Source organism: Ambystoma mexicanum, chromosome 5p, assembly GCF_040938575.1.
Source record: "Ambystoma mexicanum isolate Mex_15411 chromosome 5p, UKY_AmexF1_1, whole genome shotgun sequence".
In the NCBI taxonomy this organism is placed as follows: domain Eukaryota; kingdom Metazoa; phylum Chordata; class Amphibia; order Caudata; family Ambystomatidae; genus Ambystoma; species Ambystoma mexicanum.
In genome coordinates, this window is record NC_090930.1 from 451,480,489 (window position 1) to 451,505,928 (window position 25,440).

Genomic DNA, 25,440 nt, shown 5'->3' on the forward strand with positions numbered 1-25,440 from the left:
GGGGAGAGGATTGGTCCTTGTGGGACTCCACAGGTGATGGTTAGAGTTTGCGATCTGGAGGAATCCATTTGGATGAATTGGTGGAGCAAAGTAGGACTTGACTCATCTGACGACCATCTCACTGATCACATTGTGTCAGGTGGTCTACTGCATCGGATGCTGTTGAGAGGTTGAGGAGAACCAGGAGGCAAGGATGGCCATCACTGAGGATGTTAAGGGTACTGCTGATCACCTTGATGGTAGCAGTTTCAGTGTAGATTGGAAGGACCGAGGGATTTTTGGAGGAGTTGCGTGGCTACTACTTTCTCCAGGATCTTACCTAAGAAAAGAATATGGATGATGGGGTGTTAATTACTGAGGTCATTGGGGTCCAGTGTTTGTTTTTTGAGTAGTAGTAGGATTTGTGCAGTCCTGAAGGTCAGGGGGGTGGTGCTTTGAGTGAGGGAGCTGCTGATGATTGCCAGGTAAGGAAGGAGTTCTTGTGTCTGAAGTGTCTTAAGTAGGGAGGCATGGAACAGTCTGTCTGCATTTGATGTGGCATTGAGGGGTGCATTGTAAGGTCTTCTAAGGTGAGTCTTTTGAAAGTTGTCCAGGTAGTGTTGGTTTTGCGAGATGGGATGTGTGGTGTGCTGTCAGTTGTTGCGTTGGTGTCTATGTGTTGTAGGATCATGTTGATTTTGTTGATAAAGAGATTCTGGTGGTGGGTTTTTCGATGGAGTACAGTATGGGTGGGTTGGGCAGTGTCTTGATACAATGTTTGTTGGTTTTGAAGAGGGCTCTGCTTTCACTGTCGTCCTTGGGTGTTGTGTTATGGTTGGCTTAGACAGTTATGATAAGTCATCTGTGTGTAGCACAGAGTTCCTTGAGCAGCACAAGGTCAGACAAATTGTAGGCTTTTAGTAAGAACTTTTCTTGTTTTCTGATGGTTCTTATGTTTATGGTGAGTTCTTCAGTGCACCAGGTTGCAGTCGGTTTAGACTTGATGGTGTGTTGTTTCGCTGGGGCATGGTGGTTGATGTTGGTTGTGAGGGTGTTGTGGAGTTTTTGAAGATGTAAAATGGGAGTCAGATTCCTGGTTCATCTGAGATAGATCGGCTCATTTGTGGTGGAGGTTGACAAGGTCTTCCATGTGAGCGTCCACTGGAAAGTTCTTGAATTATCTGAAGTCTTGTTTGCTTGGGTTTCCAATGGGTGTACTTCACTGGGGTGGTGTGAATAATGTCAAGGGGGATTGTCAGATGGTCTAACCAGTCGAGTGGGATTGGAGAGCTGTGATGATGGGTGCCCATGACAGCAATGATGAGGTCAAGGATATTACCCTTCCTGTGTGTTGTTTATTTTTGGTGCTTTTGCTGTGAGGGTCAAAGTGTCGAGGAAGCAGTTGAGATCTTTGCTTGATTGCTGGGTTGCAGTGATGTTGAAGTCACTGAGGAGCATGCTGTTGGTGTTCCTGAGAGATATGGTGGTGACCAAGTTTGTAAAAACTCAGATGAAGAGGGAGTTTGGCTTGGATGGTCTGTAGATGGCTAGAGGGATTTTTAAGTAGGGAAATAGAGCAGCAAAACCAGAAGGCACCAACATATTAGCACTGATTGACAGGTGGATGGGATTTAGGAGACTTCCACCATTTCACAAACAGCGAATGAAAAGAGGCTGGGGCGTTCCTTAAGCAGAAATAAAGAGTGTCAAAACAAGAAGGCATCAAATGATTAGCAGTAATTGACAGGTTTTTGGGGATTAGGGCACATGATCTTGATCCACTTGCATTAGCTCATCAACTGTCAGCTGACACTGTACTAAAATCTCAAACAGTGTGCAGTTTCCATAATCTGAAGCAATTTATCACTGAGAACTCCTCAAACAAGAACCCATCCACAGACAACATAATGTAATGTTATTGCATTGGTACAACATTTAAATCAATGCTGGGAGAAAAAGGATTTTCTGTTATCAATACACAATTATCTAATTCTCCAACGGAGGTGTTGGGTGCAGAGAAGCACGGTTTAAAAAAAGAGTATTGAATTTACATTGCACTAGATAAACAACTTTTCATATTCACTGAGAATTAGAAACACGCTGTATCTTCCCTTTCAGAACTAATGCTACAATGTCCTGTGATGCTGCTACAATAACTGGGTGGACATGGAATAATGTGTCTGCTTTTTCTACTAACAAGTTTGTTGGCAACAATGTGCCCAAACAAGGTGGCAACTCAGCCGCCACAGGATCTAATGCATTAAAGATTCTTCTACAAAACCCTAACATTCACCGCAATAAAAGGTAGAGGCTATCTGATAATGTGGTAGACTTAGTCCAGAGACTTTGACAAGTCTTGCCTGATTTTAATAAATATGTCATCTGCCTCCAAATGCAATGGGAGGGAGTGAGAAGGCAAATTAAGAGAACGTTTCTGTAAAGGTTTTATAATTGAAACATCACCCATTATACATTAGTACCCATAAATAGCCTTTCTAAGAAATCATATTTTTTTTTAGTCTGGGGTGTGAGTATTTGTAAAATAATTTTAATTTGGGTTTAAGACAAATGCCTCTCCCCAACTAAGGCTGTATGTGTTTTCAGAGCAGAGGGTGTTAGTAAATATAGAGAATCTTGTTTTCAGGTGCTCAATAAATGAGACCACAATAAAACTACTGAATAAAACGACCCATTACCCTCATGGACACCAACCACTCAAGATCTCATTTTCAAATCTGAGAAAACAAAGTCAGAATTTCCACATACTGCTATAGGAGATGGGTAAATTGATAGTAAAGGTGAGTAAATACTGACTTGGCAGTATGTCCACATTTAGAAAAGAACACAGAACTTAAATCTAACATTGTAAAATTACTTGTAGTTGCGGAATTGCGAGATAAAATGGTTTCATGACTGGACACAAAAGGAAAATTGGGCAGAACCGCTGCGTTAAAAGGATGGATGTCTTGCACAGATCGATATATTTCTTTCCCAGGATTCTCCCCAGCAAAATAGGAGTGTTACAAGGACATTTCCTGTTTAAGTAGGGATTCAATAAACTGCTTTGCAGACTTTAGTAACAAAGCCAAACATTCTAATTCTCTGTGTACAGGAACATCTAAATAAATGACATCAAGGAAACAATAAATAGTGTGACGCATTTTACATATTACATGCAGTCCTAAAAGAGTCAATGGTTTAGAAGGGTTGAATAAAAAGGCATGATTTTCAGAGCGAGAACAGTCGTAAATTTTGTAATCCAGTGGATATAGATTGAACTCCAACACCCACCTCATTAACCACGGTATCTGAATGGGGAGCACTTTATCTGAAATTCAGAAGCTGTCCGACTTCAATGTAACTCTCCACTATCAAATAAACAAGGCACGCGTGTCATCAACTGCATAAATATATCTGCGATATGAACAGCCCTCAATTTCTAATGATTTAGGCAGGGATGCATGTGACATATGTGCATTCACAGCTATTGGCTTAGACACTTTCTCTTTTCAAGCACAAGTGAACCATATACAGAACATTATCACACCTTTGAAATTGCATGATAGGATTAAACAGCGTTCACTGTAAGCCACAAGACTGATACATTGTTTTCCGTTGTGGAAAGCACACAGATAGAAATATTACCCAGAGGGTTCTTTGCTAACTTGCATATGTTCAGAAATCAATATGTCGAAGCAGTTGTTCGCATGCTACCAAATTGAAGGTGCATTATAATTTATCTGTCACTTTCTTGCTTTATTTTGATGATGCAGTAACAGAAAGCACAACAATTCAAAACAAAGAATAGATATTTGTTGAACATGAGACGTGCATTTCGAAAAAAAGGTCCATTACATACTTCATTACACACTGTAAAACAAATTCAAGTACATTCCTATGCATAAAACAGTTGTGCAAATTGTAAATTAATCAGTGTTAAATAATACTTACTTACAACAAATCCATTCCTCTAGAAAACTAAGAAATATGGCATTTGTAAAGTGATGTCATGCAAAGAGAAAATGGTAACTCATGCACTGTCAGTTATAAGAAGCAGATGCTGAAAGTTTGCACTTATAATAAGGGATTATAAAAAGGGATTTAATATAAAGTTCCTTATGTAAACAAATGACTGACTGCCATGTTAGTTAATGTACATTAAAACTGAGCCGGCACAAGCAGTTACTGAAAAATGCTGATACTGCTAGAAATTATTTTGTTATGGGCAACACTGCTGTTCTGTCCTCTTTGGCAAAGGTCATTCCCTAATAAGCTAAAATTAGAAACATTTGTCTTTCAAAGACAAACCTGTATTGTTTCAATTTACTGAAGGTCATATTACATGTCCGCAGCTGACAGGGTAACATTAGCATCATTTCAATGTGCACAAACAGGACTGTCGTGTAACTGGCTCGAATCATGAAAGGACTCCACACATTCGACCACATACCTCGACCCGCATCAAACTGCACTGGCTCCCGAAGTAAGGCCGTATCATCTTTAAATCCTGCTGCATCATATACAAGACTGTCATACTGACATGCCCAAGCTACCTCACTGAGAAACTAAGCATCTCTGGAGGCCTGTGATTCACTAGAAGTAAGGATATGTGCAGATTTGAACTGCACTGGTGCATGATATAAAGAACCAAAAGACAGGCAGACAGGCCTTCTCTTTCTATGCCCTATGTTTATGCATTTCCTCCCTGTCAACATAAGACTTGGCCCTTTGATTCTACAGTTCTGAAAGGAGCATAAGTCTCTTGTCCTTAAGGAATGGCTCCTCCCTAACACCTAGGTCCATGCACCCTCCACTCCCCATTCTACTGTACACTGGGTGATCTGCTCCCCACTGCTTCCACCCCTGATTGCTTGTAGATGTCTTGCTACCAGACTGCCCCACCTCCTCCCCTCTTATCTTCCTGTTCTCTTGTTTCTCTTTTTCCCTCACCATGTGCTTACCCCATGGATCGTAAAGCACTCTATTGTTTTCCAAAGCTAGGTCAGCGCTCAGTAAATACCATAATTTGATCACTTGATTGACCTCCATCTGCTAGTATGGGAGAGGCTAACAGGGAAGCATCGGTGGTACAATTTAAGCTGAAGGGAAGGGCATAATCATTTATAAACCAGCTGGTTCAGACAGCATGGAACTCAATTTCTGAGAATAGACCAGAGGCTACATCACTCCAGATCTTGAGGGGCAAAACCTGCTGCTGGGTAAGAGAGCAATCAGTAAATGTGATGACTAGAACAGGACTGTAGGTCTAGTCTATGGGCTTAGAAATTGGACCTTTGCACATTTTTCGGAACTCTGATTGTTAATGCTGTCTTCAAACGTTTGGATGCAACACTAAATTACAGAGTTGTACTGCTTTGGAAACAAAAAGCAAACAGCTTTCTGATGGTCTCACCCTGCGACAGCAATCTGCCCATTGGACTTAATCTTGGCTTAAACATTGGCATTTTACAAATGTTTCAAAATTCAAATGTTTAGTCAGTAAATATTTTGGAGGCTGTAAGAAACCATTTCAATATCCATTTTTGCAACATATATTTTTCTTTTCCGTGGTTACACTATTAAGTGACACCATGATGTATTTTTGTTAGGTTTGAAGGCATCATGAAACAAGACACAGACAACAAAATTGAAGTTAAAAAAAAGATATGTATGTAAAGGAATAGTTCACTATAATATTTTATTGGCTAAAAAGATGTCCCATAATCAAAAAAAATATATAAAAAGTATTTTTAAACAAAGTTCATATGTAACGTTTTGAGCAAATAAGGCTCATACTCAAAAATGTTAAGCAATAGGAGGCATCCATTTTGTGAAAATGCCTCCTGTGCTTGTGTTAAGCTCTGCCCTTATGGCACTAATAAAGCAAAAGCCTACATGTTGTAATGAACAAAAGCTACCAGCAGGTGTTTTTTGCTTCATTAATGCCAGAGAGCAGAGAATGCAGGCAGGAAGGCTGCAAATGGGTAAGTGCTTATTATTATTTTTTTCTTATTCTTAGAAAATCACTGCAATTATGAATAAAATTGGGTTGTATTTTTGATTGCCGTGGTTTTCTTTCTAAGCTTCCTGGGCTCCTCCAGAATGGAGGAGCCGAGGAAACTTAAAAAGAAAACCACAGCAATTATAAATACAACAGCGTTGTATTTACGACTGCAGCAGCTTTTGCTTTGAGTTTCCCTGGCTCCCCCAGTCTTGGGGTGCTGGGAGACTCAAAGCTGAAGCCACCGCAATCATAAATATAACACAGTTGTATTTATGATGTCCTTGTTTTTTTTTTTACATTTCCTGGGCTCCTCCGGCCCGGGGGAGCCCTGGAAACTTAAAACGAAAACCACAACATTTATAAATACAACCGTGTTGTATTTGTGATTGCTGAGGTTTTAGCTTTGAGTCTCCTGGGCTCCCCAGGTCCAGGGGAGCCCGGGAGACTCAAAGCTGAAGTCACTGCAATAATAAATACAACAACATTGTATTTATGATTTCCATGGTTTTCTAACCACAGCAATTATAAATACAACAACATTGTATTTATAATTGCTGCGCCTTTTCCTGTAGGCAAATCCAGGCAATTATGAATACTTCACCAGCACACGGCAGAGTATTCATAATTGCTGCAACTTTCTTTTCTAGTTTCCCATGCATGGGAAACTAGAAAAAGAAGTAGCAGCAAATATGAAAACTCTGCCGGCAGCCAACAAAGTATTTATAATTGTTCTGCCTTTCATTTTACATTTTCTGTGCTTCCCTGGGCCTGGGGAGCACAAAAAATGTAAAATGAAAGTGAAGGCAGCCTCCTCTCAAAGTTAAGCTCTGTTCTGGCTGCAGTAAGCAAAATCTCCCAGTAGGGGGCTTTTGCTGCTTGATAAGTGCCGCCAGTGCAGAGCTTAACATGCACAGAGGAGGCTTCTTGAAATCACAAAATGGATGATCCCATGTAATCACTTTGAGCCTGATTTGCTCAAAACTTTACATAGGAATTTTCTTTAAAAATATGTTTTACATGTATTTTTGATTATTGCCCATCTTTTGGACAATACCATTTTAGTATGAACTATCCCTTTAACTTAAATGTCAGGATGGTTAGAGGCCTAACTTGCCCTATGCTAAGGTGGGATTTCCCTACATGAACGAAACTAAGGAAAGTCTAAGAGTTGAACATAAAAGTCTGTCTGTGTCGAAAACCTATCCTTGCCCTCACTACTAAAGCTAACCAATGTGCTGGGATATCAAAGACAAAAGAAATAGTGTATAATTTAAGGTTCTGAGCTTCTTCCAGCTCATAGCTTTCTTGCAGCTCCCCTTCCTCAAGCATATGAAAGTTCCATAAAAAGTCTCAAGATTACCTTTCTCCAGTTCAAGTTAATACAGTTCAAAATCCATTCTTGGGTTACCTTCCCCAAGTTTCAAGCAGCATAATTCAAAAACAAAGGCCTTGAGACTCCATTCTCAACACAAGTGTAGTCCCTTAAACCTCAGGGATCCCTTCCTCAAGACCTCAACTTCACCACTTATACTTGCTTCAGTCTTTTCAAACAATCTTAAAAAAAACTCCATTTGCATTGGTTTCACTGCGCCGTTTCATGGTGTCCTTATCTTCCAGGCTCTCTGGTCTAGGGGCAGTTGTTAGACCACACAGTCCACCGATTACAGATTGCGCAACCAGGATCCACGAGTTCCTCAGCCCACATAGGTTCCTTGGCACTTTCTCCTGTGTATCAAGTCATCTTCCCTTAGTTCCTTTTATTGACCTATTGGCATAATGTGTATTCTTGCACTCCTCTGTCTTCTCCTTGTTGGCCTCTTGGTTCTGCCACTATGTGTCACACACCTCTTGCCAATCTGTGGCCTTGCCGCACAGCATTCCCTCATAACAGTTCACTGTTTTGATTCGTTCAGCTGTTAAAATGTTTAACTTCAAGGTTTGAGTTAAATCATTGTGCCTCATGCATTCAATAGTGTTTACTTTCAGTTCAGTGTTCAGCATGCACTTATGTTGCCTAATTTTAAGTTTCCATTCAGTTCGGTATTCAATATGCACTTATTCTGGTTAATGTTAGGTTTCCATTTAGTTTCGGTATTCAATATGCATTTGTTTGCTTCCATGTTAAGTTTCCATTTATTTTGAAATCAAATATGCATTAATATGCTTACTTTCACAGACCGGTATTCACTTGTGGTCCCATAGAAGTGCCCCAGGGCCTCAATCACCCTCCTGACACTCACCAGCCTTCTGTGTCGCTTCCTGGTGCTTCCCACTACTACCTCCTTGCTTCTGAAGATGGGAAATCCACTTGTGTGAGCCCCGCTCGCCTGGTGTGGGCTTCTCTTGACACGCAGCACTTCTTTTACTTTTTACTTTTACTTTTATTTAATGAATTTGTATCGCACAGCCATGGTCCCTAAGGCGGGAGGGCACAGACAAGACAGACAATACAGAAAACAAGCAGGACAAAGTCCCAGTGGGTTAGAGTGAGCATTTAGTTAATGTCAGACCAGCGGTCAATAGAAAAAACACAATTTAAAGGCTTTCTTAAAGACAGTAAGAGAGGAAAGTTGTCTGAGGGTCTACATTAGTGAGTTCCAAAGCTTAGATGTGGCAATAAAGAAGGCCCCGTTCTCCACCAAGGCTTCTTCCCAGACACAGGCAGTACCTTCTCTGCTTCTGGCTCATTAGCAGCTTCTGCTGCTCGCTCTGCATTGTGGAAGCTCACAGACCTGTGGGAAATACACAGCCCACTCGTTTCAGAGCCCATGAGCTGTCTGGGATAACTGCCGGAGTCCTGGCTCCTTCTCCAGTCCCACCACAGCTGCCTCCTCACAAGGGTCTCCTGCTGGTTTCCCTGTGGGCTCTCTTCCTTCCTTTGCTAGTCTCCCTTTATAAACCTGCAGCCCCTTTAAAGGCTGCAGGTGTGCATGTTTGATTAGCCCTGCCTGACCATAATTAAAGGACATGCCTGACCTTCACAGCTGTTTGTAGGCATCTTCCTTGTCCCAGTACTATAGTGGTGAAAGGGTATAGTCTTTATTACTCTTAGTTGCCTTTTCTGCGTCCCAGTACTGTCAAGTGTCACATGTGGGGAAATAAGGGGAGCTGGCTTAACAGCCCATAAAGGTGGGGAGAAGCCAGGTGATCCTCCCTCACTTCTCCACCACCAGGGTCAGAATCCAAGAGCGATGGATTTTCCCTGGCCACCTGCGTAGAGGGTACAAGGGGAGTAGGAGTGAGAATACCATTAGGTTTCTCCCATAGGCAAGATTTTCAACTGTATCTGTGCTGGTGAAACACTGGGTTTAGCATGGCACCGAGTTTCAGCACAGCGTCCAATGATAGCGTTTGCTCTCCCTTGTTTTTCTTAGGCCAGGATAAGTGGGTCCATTCAAGCAGAGAGGATGGGCGAGAGGAATCCTGGCAAAGGGATTTAAAAGGCTTTACCTTTAATATTTGTATCCATGGTTTAGATTGCTTTTAAGTTTTTTGTAGTTAACTACCCATAGACACCATGGACGTTTGACCTTAATTAGGTTATTTAAGGGTTGGTCTGTGTAGCCTCACTTGTACCTTGCCTCACCTTGTAGCCTCACTTGTACCCTGCCTACCCTTGTAGCCTCACTTTTACCCTGCCTTTCCAATCCATAGGATCACAATTGTGAGTTTGTTTTAAGCATTACTGTGCCTCACATTCTGCACAAAGCCATTGTTGTTTGGTTATAGGAGGTTTTAATATTTTAGAAGTGAATAGAACATTTGTATGCTGAGTATCTAGGCATTGGCTTCATTGCCAATATCGGGAACTGTATACTGTTTGACTAGACTATTTTTAATGTGCATATGTTATCTCTATAAGATAATACATATACATAATTGCTAAACAAGAAAGAGAGTATTCCTAATGCGTTTACTATTCATGTGTATTAAAGACACCATATTGCAAGTGCAAATACATGTTGGATTAGTGAAAAAAACTGTGTAGCTAAATATTAATAGTGCCTTATGTTTATCGTACACACAAGGCCAATAAGCATTGGTACATAGATACTCCAGAGGTTGGTGCAGAACAATATTGCTGTCTAACCATAATCATGTCAGGTGCTCAGGAGTAGTCATTTCTCTTGCACTAAATGCAGTGACACAACTTTTTCCCAGAGCATTGCTTCTGGTACAGAACTATTTGCCAACAATAAATCTGACATTGCCCCAGGGGTGCATTCAGATTGCCTTTGGGGTGGAGTCTAGGTTCTGACATTAATGGCATGATAAAAATCATGACACAGTCTTCCCACATTATACATGAGGAGCAGAAGGATCAGTGGTGGAATAACATTACTTGACACCTAGCTGTCCGACTGTGTATTAATTGCAGCAGGCAGTGGATGTGGTGGAAATTACTGTAAAAGAGGAGGGAGGTGCATTAGCTTAGCAGGCTGATTCAGGCTCTCAGGATCTTAGAGCACAAACCCCTTGTAACAGTTACACTGATAATTATATGGATTGTACATCTATTTATCTTGATCTCCTCCTTGTCCTACATTGACATGGATTCCTCTTCCTATATATTTTTATATGGTGCTTTAATCTAAAGCACTTTACATAGGACATATTTACATACATTACTATTATTACCCAATCAAAATTGGTATTCCTCCCTTGCGCCTTGAAACACTTGTGTATAGGCGCGTTATGAATGCCATATCATATCATATCATATCTTCCACCGGAGTTGGGTCCTGCCCAGTATCCCTGCATATTTGTGAAGGATGACGATGCTGAATTTGTAACACCACCGGTCTAGCCTCAGTAGTCTCTTACTCACTCTCTGGCTTTTAGGAAATTGCTGCAAAGCTAACAAAAATCAGTAGAATTCTTGCCTTCCCAATCAATAAATATTTGTTTAATTCCCTGCTGCTACACTGAGGATCACCGAGCACTGATCAAAACACTGTTTAAGTCTTTCTAAATGAGTTGCAGGCTTCCCCCCTTTATCTACTTGCATTCATTTGTCTTCATCAAATATGTTTTATAGTGTAGAGGCCAGATTACAGAAACTTTGCACCGGTGCGGTGCAAGTGCAAAGTTTGCACGATATTAGCTTTAGGGAACATGCTTTCCTATTTAAAAAAAAACAAAAAACAATGGGACACATTCGAAAACTTTTGCACCATGACAAATGCATTTTGGCAGGGTATAAGCACCAGGGCTAAAATTGCCCTTGGACAAAAAAGATACATTTTCACTGCATTATTGCAACAGAGCAAAGTTTGCCCTAGTGCTAATACGGAATGGTATTAGCACTAGGGCACATTTTGCACTAGTAAATACATTCATTGAAAATGTATCTTTTTCGCACTGGGGCAATTTTTGCACTGGTGCTTATACCATGCCAAACTGCACTTGTCATTGTGCAATAGTTTTCAAATGTGTCCCATTGTAATAGTGTAATATTTGCCCTAGTGTTAATACCGTGCAAACTTTGCACTTGCACCAGTGTAAAGTTTCTGTAATCTGGCCCCTGATCTCTGTAATGGTGTGAAGCAATCTATCAGTAAACTCTATGGGGTTATTGTAGTGGCTAATGACTTCTAGGCCACAATAAAGTAAACGTTTCAGGAGGGATAGCTGCTCGAAGCAGCTGGTTAAGATCAGAACAGGTAGGATTATAACAGCCTTTAATTACCTGTATCTGTTCTTGAAACTTAAAGTGATAGTCACATCATTTACGAAATCTTTGCACATTATTTAACAAATCGGTGGAGCTTCATAGCGCAAAGCCACTATCATATTACTTTTCCTGGGAAACTGTATTAAAGGTTAGGCTATGGTGTCAGTTGGAGAATGTGTATAGGAAACTATTCAAACGTCAAATATATATTGAACATAGGCGAGGCACCAAAACGATTTGAAATTGGATATCAATTGTGCAACATATCAATAGCTTAAAATGATCACGAAGTAGTGCTTCCTAGTGAACCTTTGTGGGTACATTGACTATATGTAGGTGGTGCACTGAGGGATGAGTTGGGGATTCAAAATAGAAGCTGTCCGTCTGCACGAGATGGTGGAGCAGATCCAGCTGCTTCAATTTGATCATATGCCAGATCAGGTGTAGGGTACATTCTTAAAGGGTTATATGATTTTAGAAAATCTTCTGGGAATCCGTTTGGTGTGGATCCCCTTACAGTTCTGGGAAAAGTGTTCTATAGCCTTTTCTTTTTTTAGGGACTGCCAAATTTGGTCACCTTACTTTCAACTCCTGAAGTTGCTCTTGGAGCATCATTTGGGGATGTTTCAGAGCTCTGGGCATAGATTCTGAGCAGCTTTTGCTAGCCTGAGCAAGCCAGTCAAAGAAAGCTTCCCAGTGCCTATTATCAACGTTCTATCCAAGTGACTCTAGTGCTCCACTTAGATTACTACTCTTATCAAGAACAAATATACCTTCCTCAAAAATTGCTTCATGATATCACCTTGAGTGAAAAATGTGCAATTTCTCAAGAAACTTGCAAGTATTTGTCAAATAATGTTTCAATGTAAAACAGGTTTGATTCTCCTTGGAGAGGAGTGGAATTTTCATTTAATGACTTTTTTCCCACTCCCACATGGTTAAGCTATGGATTATCTTATGTAGAAGTCTGTGGTACTCTTTTCAAAAACCCCTGCTGGAAATCAAATCAGAAACACTGCTAGATCCAGAAAGTAATCATGACTACGGCTCAGATAACATGCTCCACGATATATAGCATCAATACACAGTCCATTTCAAGATAGAAGTTCAGGACAGGGTAAAGAAGTAGACAATGGTCACACACACACACACACACACACACACTAAACACTTTCACACAGTCACATTTTGGCACAAGTACAGTATGCTCTGTCATCAACCCCGGGCAACAGTTTATTGCCAGTTGTTGGGAAAATCTGAGACGATAATAGTCTGCACGGAAAGAGTAAGTGCATAAAATACATTTAACAGTGTGGGATATAGCAAATCGGCCTCATAGCGATTATGCAATTATAACAGTACAATTAGGGGTGAAGACAGGGGAGAAACAGACAGATGATCTTCAGGCATGGTGTATACAGATCATGCAAGTGCACAGAGGATCACAGAGAGGGGAGGATCAAGTGCACCCGGTCGGTTGAGAGTGTGGTAAGTGCAGAGAGAGCCACTCTCTTGGGTTAATTTCTAGGTGAATTGAGTGTGGGTGCGGTGTAGGGCCCTGAGGCAAGTGCAAAAAGAGGACTGGCGTGGGTGCCAGGGACCAGTGAAAATCCGAGGTACACCAGGCGGCCAGTCAGCAAGCTGTAAGGCATAGGAGGGAGAGAGAGAAAAGATAGAGAACTGGATAAGCAGGGCAGCGGGAGAGAGAATGAGGAGTAGAAGAGGAAGGTCTTGAGGAGATTCTGGAATTTCAGGAGATCCGGCTCAAGACGTAGGGGCGGCAAAGGACTATTCCAGAGGGAGGCACCTACTGAGGATAAGGATCGCCCACCAAATCTCTGCTTGGAGAACCACCTCACTCGCAGAAGGTTGGAGGAAGATGAGTAGAGGGCTCGTGAGGGACAGTATTTAGGCAGGCAGCGTTGAAGGTAGGAGGGTCCCATGCCCCAGAAAGCCTTGTGAACAATGCAAAGGGTCTTGAATTAGATCCTTTCAGCCACGGGGAGCCATTGGAGCGATTTCAGCACCAGAAAGTTCTGTTCTGGAGGATTTGCAGAGGGTGCAGGGTAGAAGAATGGAGGTTGAGGAAGAGGTTGTTGCAATAATCCAGCCTGGAGAGAACCGGGGCTCTCAAGACAGTGAGCCTCTGGAGGAAAGTGAGAAAGGGTACAGTGCCTCTGACGAGGTGTTGCTGATAGTTAGACTTTTTTAGAGATGTCTGAAAGGTGGGAGGAAAAGGAGAGTGGAATCAAAGATGACCCAGAGGTTTCTTGCTTCGCAGGTGGGTGCAGGTTCAGGGCCAAGGCAGGCTGGCCAGAGTGAAAGTGGGAAAGCGGGAGCAGGGGTGCCTATGAGAACGATCTCAGTCTTAGTGGCAGAGGTCATTTGCAGCTCACCATGACTGAATAGCGGACAGTCAGATATGCCTCTATCCAGGCTTGTATGGCAGCTAATGGACTGCGTCTCAATGGGGACAAAACCAAAATCCTCCTGGTTGGGTCCAAGGAAACCCTCAGCAAGCTAGACACTAAATACAGCTGCTTCAACATTGCGAATACCCCTATATCTGTATCACAAGCCGTGAAAACCCTAGGAATATACATTGACTGCTCTCTCTCCATGATCTGCCAGGTGAGTGTGATTGCCTCCTCAGCAGCACTCACCACCAAAATCATTAACGCTGTGAAACCCTATCTATCTACCAAAAACTGCATCAATATAGCCAGAGCCACTATTGGGGCCAAACTGGACTATTGCAACGTTCTGTCTGTAGGCACGTCTGCCAAAAACCTCAACAGGTTACAAATCACATAAAACAATGCCCTCGGAGCAGCGCTAAACATCTCACAGGCAAGAAGAGAGGCCCACTGGCTCCCATTTAAAGAGCGCACTCTGTTTAAAACGCTAGCAATCACTCACGGCAACTCTGTATCTCTCAGAAAAACTAGTTAGAGCCACCGACACCAGACCAAAGCGGTCCCACCTTACCAGCATGCTCTCTGTACCTATCTATAAAAGAGTCAAAGTGGGAAGATCCAGCTTCCTCTGTCTAGCTCCAAAAAACTAGAAAACATTACCTGCATCTCTCGGAAATGTAACATCCCATGCTGCCTTCCGCAAGGGTCTGAAAACCAAGTTAATCAACTGAAATCCCGGGTTCAGACATACACCTCATTATTATTTTTATTATTATTACATTATTTATTATGCACAACCAATTTGGCCTGGGGCATACGGGCGCAGATGTGAACCGAGCACTTCCACCAATGGAGGTTTCAACCAAATTATTTATTGCTCATGCTTCAACTTGTTCCACTGTAACCATGGAATCTTTAAGTTGGCAGCTCTTCCTCTTTGTCTCTTGCAAATAGAACTTCTAATCTGTAAACTTTGCAATGTTCTGTTTTTTCCTTCATTCTCATGTAACAAAGCAAGCCCTGATTTAACAGTGCCTTGATGTCCCAGGGCTGCCTTGTGTGCTTTACAAATGTAAAAAATAAATAAAATAAATACATAAAAAATCCTTCTTGCATAATCATGCTCGTTACACAATCATTAAAATGTGCATACAATTATATTTTACATCCACATTCTTCAATCTTTTACCTTCACAATACCAAGACTCTTACAGTTGGGGAAAAGCACGTTTCTGTGAAAGGGGACATGCTTAGCATATGCCTCCAACCAATGCATTAAAGAAACAATAATGGATCACACATTGTTTCTTTTAAGCACCACTTCCTCAGCTATGATGAAAATGTAATCTGCCAGTTTGTTTACTTGTGTGGTAAAAATGCAGTTCAGCACAGTAAAGCGATGCATAGTTACCAGCTACAGGATTCGCCCACTAAAAACGGGGGGAGGGGAGGCTTCATTGATAGCCACGCTGTTATATGCACTAGGCTAGGCTGGAGAATGTCCTTAATAATTGTGTGTCAAGTTAACAACATATAGGCAATAATGTTTAGTCACTGGTAAGGATACAGGGTTTAATGTTAGAACGAGGCACATGAACATGCCTCAAAGCATGATTTTTTAGTAACAAGTTCACATTTCATGAACTTGCTTAGTAGGGGCAGAGGCTGGCAGCACTTTGCAAATTACACGTTCCCAGGATCGCACGCTAGGAAGCAAACAGCCTTTGTTACTTTTGAGGTCATGCAGCAGAGTGTATGGCTCTCGTGGAAAAACAGTTAATGCACAACCATTTTATAATTTGGCATATTAGTTTTTGAAGTTGGTCTACTGGTGATTTCAAAATGCCATGGCAGTCTCAAATTGCCCTTTAGCACAATGCAGCCTGGGAAGAAGTTTGAAGAGTTCCTAAGATGAAAAATTTAAATGGTAACTTGTTTGTGGTTCAAGGCTCTGGCAGTGTCATGATCAAATGCCTTCCCTTGAGAAGATGGATGCAGATGATCGGCGGCAGTTGAATAAAGAGCATCTGGTCATCCCAGGTGTTTCAATAAATTGGCATTACCAATGTGGGTATTGGATTGTGACTTCACAAGGGTGGGCAACAGCGATGTGGTAAGGTTCACAGGACGCAATCATTTTGAGATACTGCATGTCCCTCTATAGGGGAATGACACGATCCTGCCAATCAATCTCCCCTGGAGGAATGTTCTAATGTTGCAATGTGTTTTGATGCTAATTCGTTTATGAGATTATAAAACCTTTTGTTTTTGAGGCGTATCTTTGACAACGCTTTTCATTCACTTGTGTTCTGCATTATGTTTGAATTTCACTTTCCCAGCTGTGACTGGGCCCAGAATAGCTTGTGTTACTTCTTGCCCAGTGTACACTCTTTTTTAGAGTACTTTTGACATTTTTACTGGTGAGTTCCGATGCAACCCGCTGAGCACTTGTTAGGTTAACTTCAATTCTTGCTCCTCGATAAACGAAACACTTCTTTAAACATTGTTTACAGTGATTCTCTGCAGTTCTTTAAAGATACTGTAATGGACGGACAGGCTAATCCACTGATCACAATGGCCATCACACTGATTGCAGTGCTTTCAGGGCCACCACAAGAAGGAGGACATTTATGTGAGTCTGAGAACCACATATAAATGCACAAAGCACACTCCATACATGTTGCCTTCTTTGTCTTCTTTGTTTTCTGACAAATCTCTCCACTTCCATAACATTTGATCTTTTTCGAACAGTCACCAGAACACCCACCCACCAGTAGAAATAAAATCATTTTGGACAGATGATTTGTTCCATGAATAAAATACTTCTCTGTCCAAATCTTATTTCCAAGCCTTAAAAAAGTTCAGCAGTTCTGCAGCTGCAACCAAAAAGACATAGATGACTTGTTCAAATACAGAAATATTCACTTAGGTAAATATGGCAACATTTTGTATTCATTTTAGCAAACAACACTACTGAGGTGTATTTGAATTATTTATATAACTCCAAATTATGTGAAATAAGCTAATGTTGTAATTTTTTATATTCTCAATTAGCACCCTGGGTGAGGGCGCCAGTCAATCAGGGAGCTCAGAACGTGGGCTGACACTGCTAGTGTCAGCCCACGTTCCAAGTCGCCTGCTGGCCAGTTCCCCCATCCGCCATCTTCCCCCACTGAACCTGCTTTTATTTTCCCATCTCCCTCCCCATCCCACTTACCTGATTATGGTGGTTGGCCTCCGCCGCCACAGCTCTCTTCCAGTGTTGCTTCAATGGAAATGGAAGAGGGGCTCCATACAGAGCCCCGTCTTTCAATTCCATGGCAGCCATGTTGGTGTAGTTTTTCTCTCCATGAATTGGATGCTACAAGGGATTCTGTTCCTGCAGAGAAAATACTCTGCTCTTTTTTAAAACCATTAACACCCATGTAGTGCAGTACATGGGTGCTAATGGCTCTCAGGCCCTTCACTTAGGTGGCGGGCTGTTACCTACAGCGTGGGCCCACCACCTCGGGGCATATCACCTCAAAATAAGCCTGTTCAAGACTAACAATATTATAAAATCTTTAAAGGTTGCATATTTCAATATTGTTCCCCTGCAAGGAAAAAAATTGTCAGACCACATCAACCTCTACTAAAGAAAATGCTTTCAATCCAATTGTTCTGTTTAATTTAATAACTTTAAAACCAACATCTAAAATTCATGCATGCTGGTGGAATCTTTAATCGCTGGGGATAATGTCAGGCAAGACCTGCTATAAGTGTACTGTTCTCAATCTGATCTGAACCCACATTTATATTAGTAAATGCAGCCCATGTTTTGGGCAGTCTGATTGGTGCTATGCCATTCACAGACTTCTACAGTATCTTAATACATTTTTGTGCAGGCTTATAATGCAAACAGGGAGGGGAATTGTAAATAGTAAGTACAATCCTTTCATTTTCCTATCAATAATTCCTTTATTTTTTTTATTTGTTCTAATTCATCAATCATAATAATCACTTTTGCCTTCTTTCCCTGCTTTTAGTTAAACAGCGTGAGACCGATTGTATGTACATCCTAAATAAGAACAACGATATCAATATAAACAATATTTAACTGCAATATCAAGGTTCCTGACAATACCCCTTGCTTATGGTCCGACCATCACATCATAACTTTCAATATTGAAGCAACTCCGCGAGCCTTGATTCCGATAGCCCCAGCACTCCCTACTAGGAGTAAAAAGGACATAACTAAGGAGAAACTCCTCCCACTGGTACTCCCACCCCTCAATGCATCCACCAATACCTGCTCTGATCCCACCTCCCTAGCAGACATTTACAACAAAACTATGCTTACGGCTATAGACTCTATAGCTTCCATCAAACTGAGGAAGGTCAAACCACGAGCACATCTTAATTCATGGTTTACCCCACAGTTAAGAATACTCCGCAAAGTTAAACGCTCTGCTGAAAATCGTTGGAAAAGCCACCCTTCTGACGAGCATAAAGACGGCTTCCTTCTTGCCTCACTCACCTACAAAGATGCTATTATCACTTGGAAAAAAAAGAGTCTCTTAATAACCATATTTTGCAAGCTGATTCGAATACAAAGGAACTCTTCAGAATCTTAAAAGAGCTAGAAAGTTCAACATCCCCCCCAGACACCTGCACGAAAGACAGTAAATGGTGCGCCAACATTCAAGCAGCCTTACTCAATAAAATCTCCACACTACAATTTAAAATCAAAAATAAGCAGGATACTCTGAAGCTCGACAACCGCTCACTCTCCCCTGATAGGGCCCCCCCTCTAGCCAATGCCAACTCCAAACCATTTGCTAACACCAAACCATTTGCCTTCTCACCGCTCACCATTACTGAGGTAGAGAATATCATCCTGAGAATTAGCCATCCAACTGCCAAGTTTACCCTTGCCCAGCTCCTATCATTAAGGTCTCTGCACATGATTTGGCCCCATTCATCACAGCCTTCATCAACTCCTCCTTTAAAACAGGTATTTTTCCGGACAACCTTAGGACGCTTGGGTGATCCCACTGCTCAAAAAACCATCCCTAGACCCAAGCATACCTACTAACTTCCGACCTATTACCACGGTACTGTTTTTGCTTAAGATTCTAGACCACGCAGCATACCTTCAGATCCAATATCACTTGGAATCTAACAATCTGCTAGGTCTACGACAATCAGGATTTTGTCCTAGATACTGGACGGAAAATGCCTTAATAGAATAAAAACCCAAATTGAGGTATTGAAGGATAAGGGTAAACTAGCAATGCTACTACTCCTTGAGCTCTCTGCCGTGTTTGATCTGGTCCACCACCAGATCCTATGCAGGCACCTTCACTCTGCTGCCAACTTCTCATCCTCTGCTGCGGCCTGAATCAAATCCTTTTTGAGCAATAGATCCATGAGGGTCTTTGCCCCATCCGCAGCCGCGGATCCCTCCCCAATTCACTGCGGCGTACCTCAGCGCTCTTTCGTGTCACCCACACTCTATAATATTTTCACTAAACCACTTGTTGATGTGCTTGACTATCTGGGTGTCTCTTACACTAACTATACGGACAACACCCAGATACTCATTCCCATCACAGGTGATTATCTAGCTGACACCAAGGCCCTTAATGATGTCTACCTGGTCATCCAAGCCTGGATGGCCCAACACCAGTTATGTCTAAATAACGACAAGACGGAGCTCCTTATCCTGGGCACTTCGCAACGCCTGAGTAAACTAGAGCCGTCCTATCAGTCATTCATCATAGACGGTAATAATATATGCGTCTTGAAAGACACCAAAACGTTAGGTTTTTACCTTGACGCCACCCTATCCTTATCTCGACAAATAAATGCAGTCAGATCTGCCTCTGCATACACGTGCAAACTTATTGCAGCTTGCAGACCATTTCTTACCACCCCTAACAGTGTCACACTAGCCAGAACTCTCATTATGGCCAAAATTGACTATTGTAGTGCTCTTTACTTAGGTACCAGCCAAGAGAACCTGAACAAACTTCAAACAACCCAGAACAATGCCATTCGAGCTGCCCTAAACATTCCCCTCAACCACCACATCTCAGAATCCAGAACTAACCTAAAGTGGCTACCTGTGAAGCAGAGAATTTCTCTAAAAACACTCGCTCTCACGCATAAATGTTTGGCTAACAAGGCCCCTCTCTACCTTTGTAGTCGGCTGTCTTGCAACTCGACCTCCCGACCTCTAAGAACGGCCCAGACCCACTGTCTAGCGATCCCGGGTTTCAAACTGCTAAAAGTGGGAGGCACTAGCTTCCCTGACCTAGCTTCTAAGCTATGGAACACCCTCCCTGTTACAATTAGAGCCGAAGAATCATTCAATACCTTCAAGTCCAAAACCAAATCCTGGCTATTCGACCAGCACTAAGACATGCTCTTCGCCCATGTCTTACAAACGCTAGCCCGTTGACCTTCGTTACCATTTTCTGTACACCAGATGGGTATATCCACTGCTAAGCCTAGCGGCACTGTAATCTTTGTAACATATGTAGATAGAAACACTGCCTAGTATTCTGTTAATATAATTTTTATGTCTGTATATATGCACTGTTGTAACTCTGTACAAATTGCGCCCTGATGCCTCCGGGCCTGATGGTTTGCGCGTTATAAATAAAACAAATACAAATACAAACAAAGAATAGAAAAGCAGTGAATACTCTCTTTTAAATTGCAACAGTATAGAAATTGCACAGCTAACCGTATTCTCATGTAATAAAAATGGAGGTTCTGCACGGTGAAGAGGTGCGCACATATCAATTTGCGAGAGTAGCACTGTAAAAGGGGAGAGGTCTTTTTGTTCGTTACACAAGTCAAGCCCAAAATAAAAGTGACTTACATATAAAAGAGATACAGGGACACTGGTAAGTATAACCAAACTTAGAGGTATTCTAAAAGGCAGAAAATAGGCCTTATAGCACGCCTTTGCAGCAAACGTGCGTTAGCTTTTATTAAACTGCAACAAAGCAGCAGTGGCTGGTAACACATTGCAGGTCCCAAGGTCCCAGGCTGGTATGGTAAGAAGCCTAAAAACATTAGTTTTTATTTTTTCGAAGTCACAGATAGAAACCCATGGGTCATGCAGACAGACATGGAACGAATAACCATTTTAATAATTCAAAGTGATTTGCAAAACATGATTTTTAGATGGAGTCAGAAGAACCACATTGGTTTCAAATTGTCACTTAGTACGTTTCGCCTGGTAAGAAGGTCGAAGAGTTCTTAATATGCAACATGTGTATAGCAGTACGTCCGTGGTTCAACGCTCTGACAGTGTCATAGTAGAGAGCGCTTATCACAAGAACTTAGATGAGATGACCGGGGCAGATGATTAAAGTTCAGCTGGTCATCTGAAATGTATCAATGAATTGTCATTTTGATGTGGGAAGTGGGTGTTGGATTGTGACATCACATCTTTTAATTGTGGGCAGTGTGGAAAGGTTCATGGACCCAATTACAGAACATAATGTATGTTTTTCAATAAGGATATAATGTGCGAGCACCAATCAGCTCGGTGTGGGTATATTTTTTCATGTTGCAAAGTTACTAATGTTAATTAGCTCTATTATTATAAAAGTCTTAGATTTAGGGGCGTTTCTTTAAAAGCGCCTTTTCATGCAGTTCTGTTCCGTGATCTGTTTGAATATAGCTGTCCCAGCTGTGTCTGGGTCCTGAATAAACCTGCTTTACTTCTTGCATGCGTACACTCCTTTTTTGACTACTTTTGTAGTTTTTTATTGGTGAGTTCTGAGGCGACCCCCGACACACTCATATAAGAGTTACATTAGAGATTTGAAACTAATCAGTGTCTTGATGTTTTAAACTACAACTCCCATTAGTCCCCCTCAGCCCATTGAAGGGTGAGGGAACTAGGGAGGAATTGTGTAAAACATATGGAGGGTCAGAAGTTACAAACCCATGATGTATATATTTATACAGACAATATCATCTATCATCACCTCTGCCATAAAATGGTTTACTCAAATATTCCCTAGACATGTCTTTCCAAAACATGTATTATCCAAACACGAGATGATGCTTGTCTTATTAGGTGACCATACAGTGTGGAATGCAAGCTCAAAAAATTCCATGCTTCTTTATTATACTCGCACTGATCTTATCGCTGGAGCCAATCAGCAAGCTTGGAATTCAGGCTACAGTCATCTGTTAAAGCCTTCATTCCAGAATTTCCGCTGTGATTTGAATACACTGCACTGGGCAAGCAGAGATAGACACGTTAAATCACAGGAAGCTGCAGGTGAGACCTTTTTAAGCCCTGCACAAGCGCAAATTACTTTAGAGTCCTTATCACCAAGCTCTACTCATTGTTCGGTGACATTTCTTCTCATTAGAAGGCCTCATCTTCGACCTTGATTAGTAACTTGTGCCAAAATCACCTATCACACAACAGAGTTCTCTAATAAAAGCTCAAATGCTTCATTAGTACCCTGTGAATGGCACACATTTGGGCTGTTCAAAATGTAGGCTATATTCACTAGAACATGCCTGCATTTGGAATAGCTTGAGAATGTCACACTTCTTATGCCTTGTCCGGCATTGTCCCCTTTCCTTATTGTTCTGCAACAAACTCTTGTAATATTTAAATGTCTTATTCACAGACAAGTATTTTAGAGATTGAATTGAACATTTTATTTATAGAGCGCTCTACGCTAATGCGCTGTACAGAAATCAAATAGCCGGTACAAATTATATGGAGTCAGCAAATGGAATCAAAAAGGTAATCAAGTAGGATCAAGAAGTGAGGACATGGATTTTTAGGGAGGAGCGAAAGATGGGAAGAGAGGACAGGAAACAAAGAGGAAGAGGAAATGCATTCCAATGTTTAGGGGCAAGGAGAGGAAAAGATCCAAAGCAGGAATCAGCACAGTGAAGGTGGTAAACATTAAGTAGGAAAAGGGATTGAGAACGAAGGGAACATGAGGGGACATAGAAATAAATATGTGAAGGTTGCTAGGGAGGGGAAAGACAAGACCATGGATACATTTTAAAACCAGGCAGAGGGGAAACAAAGCCAGTGGAGCCAGACAAGAGCACAGGAGATGGGGGTCATGAGAAGATAGAGAGAAGAGGAGGTGAATAGATGAGTTAAAGATTAAACATAGTGGAGCAAGATGGGTAGCAGGAAGCCCAAGGAGGAGAGAAGAACAGTAGAACAAGCAAGAGAAGATCAAAGAGGAGACACACAATTTTGTTGCATTAAAAGAAAGAGAAGATCTAGCCTTGCGGATGTTGTAGAGATGAAAGCGAAAGGAGCGGCCAAAAGCAGATATGTGAGAGACGAAAGATACAGAATAATAAAGACCAACCCCTAGGTTTCTAGCAGAGGAAGAAATAGGGTGAGTAGAAGAGGGAAGAGACAGAGGAAGGAGACATAAGCAGACCAATAGTAGAGGAAGAAAAGAAAAGAGCCTCACTCTTGGAGGGATTTAGATGGAGATAGGGAGCTATCATCCAAGACTGAATAGCAAGAAGGCAGGTAGAAAGAGTCTCATGAATAGACGGGGAACATGAAGAGACAAAAAGGAAGAGCTCAGTGTCATTAGCATGAAAGTGATGAGAAAGACCAAAAGAAGAAATAAGAGGGGCAAGAAGAATGGTGTATAAGGAAAAAATTAGGGGACCAAGGACTGAGCCTTGAGGGACACCGAAGTGAAGGGAAAGAATGGGGGAGCTTGAGCAAGTCCATGACATCGAATAAGTGCACTCTGTGAGCTAAGATTAAAATGAGTTTAGAATGGAATCACTGAAACCAAGACAAGAAAGGGATCCGAGAGGAGGAGTGTGGTCGACAATGACAAAGGCAGCTGACAAGTTGAGTAAGATCAGGAGCTAGGACTGCCTAGAGTGATGAGCGTCGAAAAGTCAATCACAAACAAAAAAGGAGAGAAGTTTCAGTAAAGTAGAAAGGTAGATCCCAGGTTGGCAGAGTGGAAGAAGAGAGGCAGTGGTGATGTAGGAAGAGACTTGGGATTAAACAATATTCTCCACTAGTTTGGAAAGAAAAGTTGATCGCAAGATGGGGCAGTAATTGAAAGGGAGAAACCTTTACAATGAAGACTTTTTAAGAATAGGAAGGATACTAGCCATTTAAAAGAGGAAGGAAAAACAGAGAATTGATTAGAAAGATTAAAGAGAGAGGCCCGGTAAGGATGAAGTAATAGGACAGTATGAGGACATTAAGCATAGAGGGAAAAGATGTAATAGAAGAGGAATACAGAACAGTAACTTTGTCTAATCTTATCTTATAATTATTATAAAGAGCAATGGTTGCCGAAGGCATCTTGGCGCTAACTCAGCAGAGCAAATAGGTAGGTTTTGATTGAATGCCAAAAAACACAATGAGGCCGCAAACACTGAAAAAGACCTGCCCGCAATCCTGACCAGTTTTAACCGAGGAACCTCAACTAGGTAAGCCGCAGCTGATTACAAGGTCGGCCTGGAAATATAGAAACTGAACTTCATCTGGAAATATCTCCTGAATCATGAAGAGCATGATGCACTAAGCAAAGGGTCTTAAACTGAATGTGCTTTGCAACAGGGAGCCAGAACAAACTGCGCAATATTGGAGAAATATGCATGCAGTGAGGAGTAGAAGTAGCAACTCAATCCGCAGAATTCTGTAAGATTTGCAGGTGCCGAACTAGGTAAACTGGTTGTGCCAGAAACAAAGAATTACAATAATCAAGGGAAGACAGCACCGAGTACCAAGGAAGAAACCACTGGTTCACGAAGGTGAGGAGATAGAAATGGGAGGACCTTGCACAGAATTATGAGCTTAAGATGCCCCGTCTGACAAACCGTACTGATGTGCAGGGTTGTACGCATCAACAACAACAACATTTGAAGTGTAAATGCTGCATAGACCCAATGGGGGCCAGAAAAGAGGAGAACTTAGAGCAGCTGTGGCAGGAGGGCCCACCACCAGCACCTCCATCTTTCAACCATTCAGTTGAATCCATTTGTCACACATCCATTCCCCCACGGTTTCAAGACACACCCCAAGCTTGGTCACAGTCTCAGGCTGAGACAGATCTAATGAGACCAAAACCTCATTAAGTGGCTGAACGTACACATTAAACAGTGCCAGGGAGATTGCAGACTCTTGGGGGACACCACAGGAAAGAGCAGTCAGAATGAAAAGGTGGAAGAGAAAGAGACTGAGAGCGATCAGAAAGGAAAAAATAAACAGGGCAAAACGACACCACAGAGGCCAACTCCTGCAAGGTGATTAAGCAGGATGGCATGATCGACGTTGTCAAAGGTGGTGACCAAATCAAGCAATGTTAAGGCTCCCACGCCACCTTAATCATGCAGCT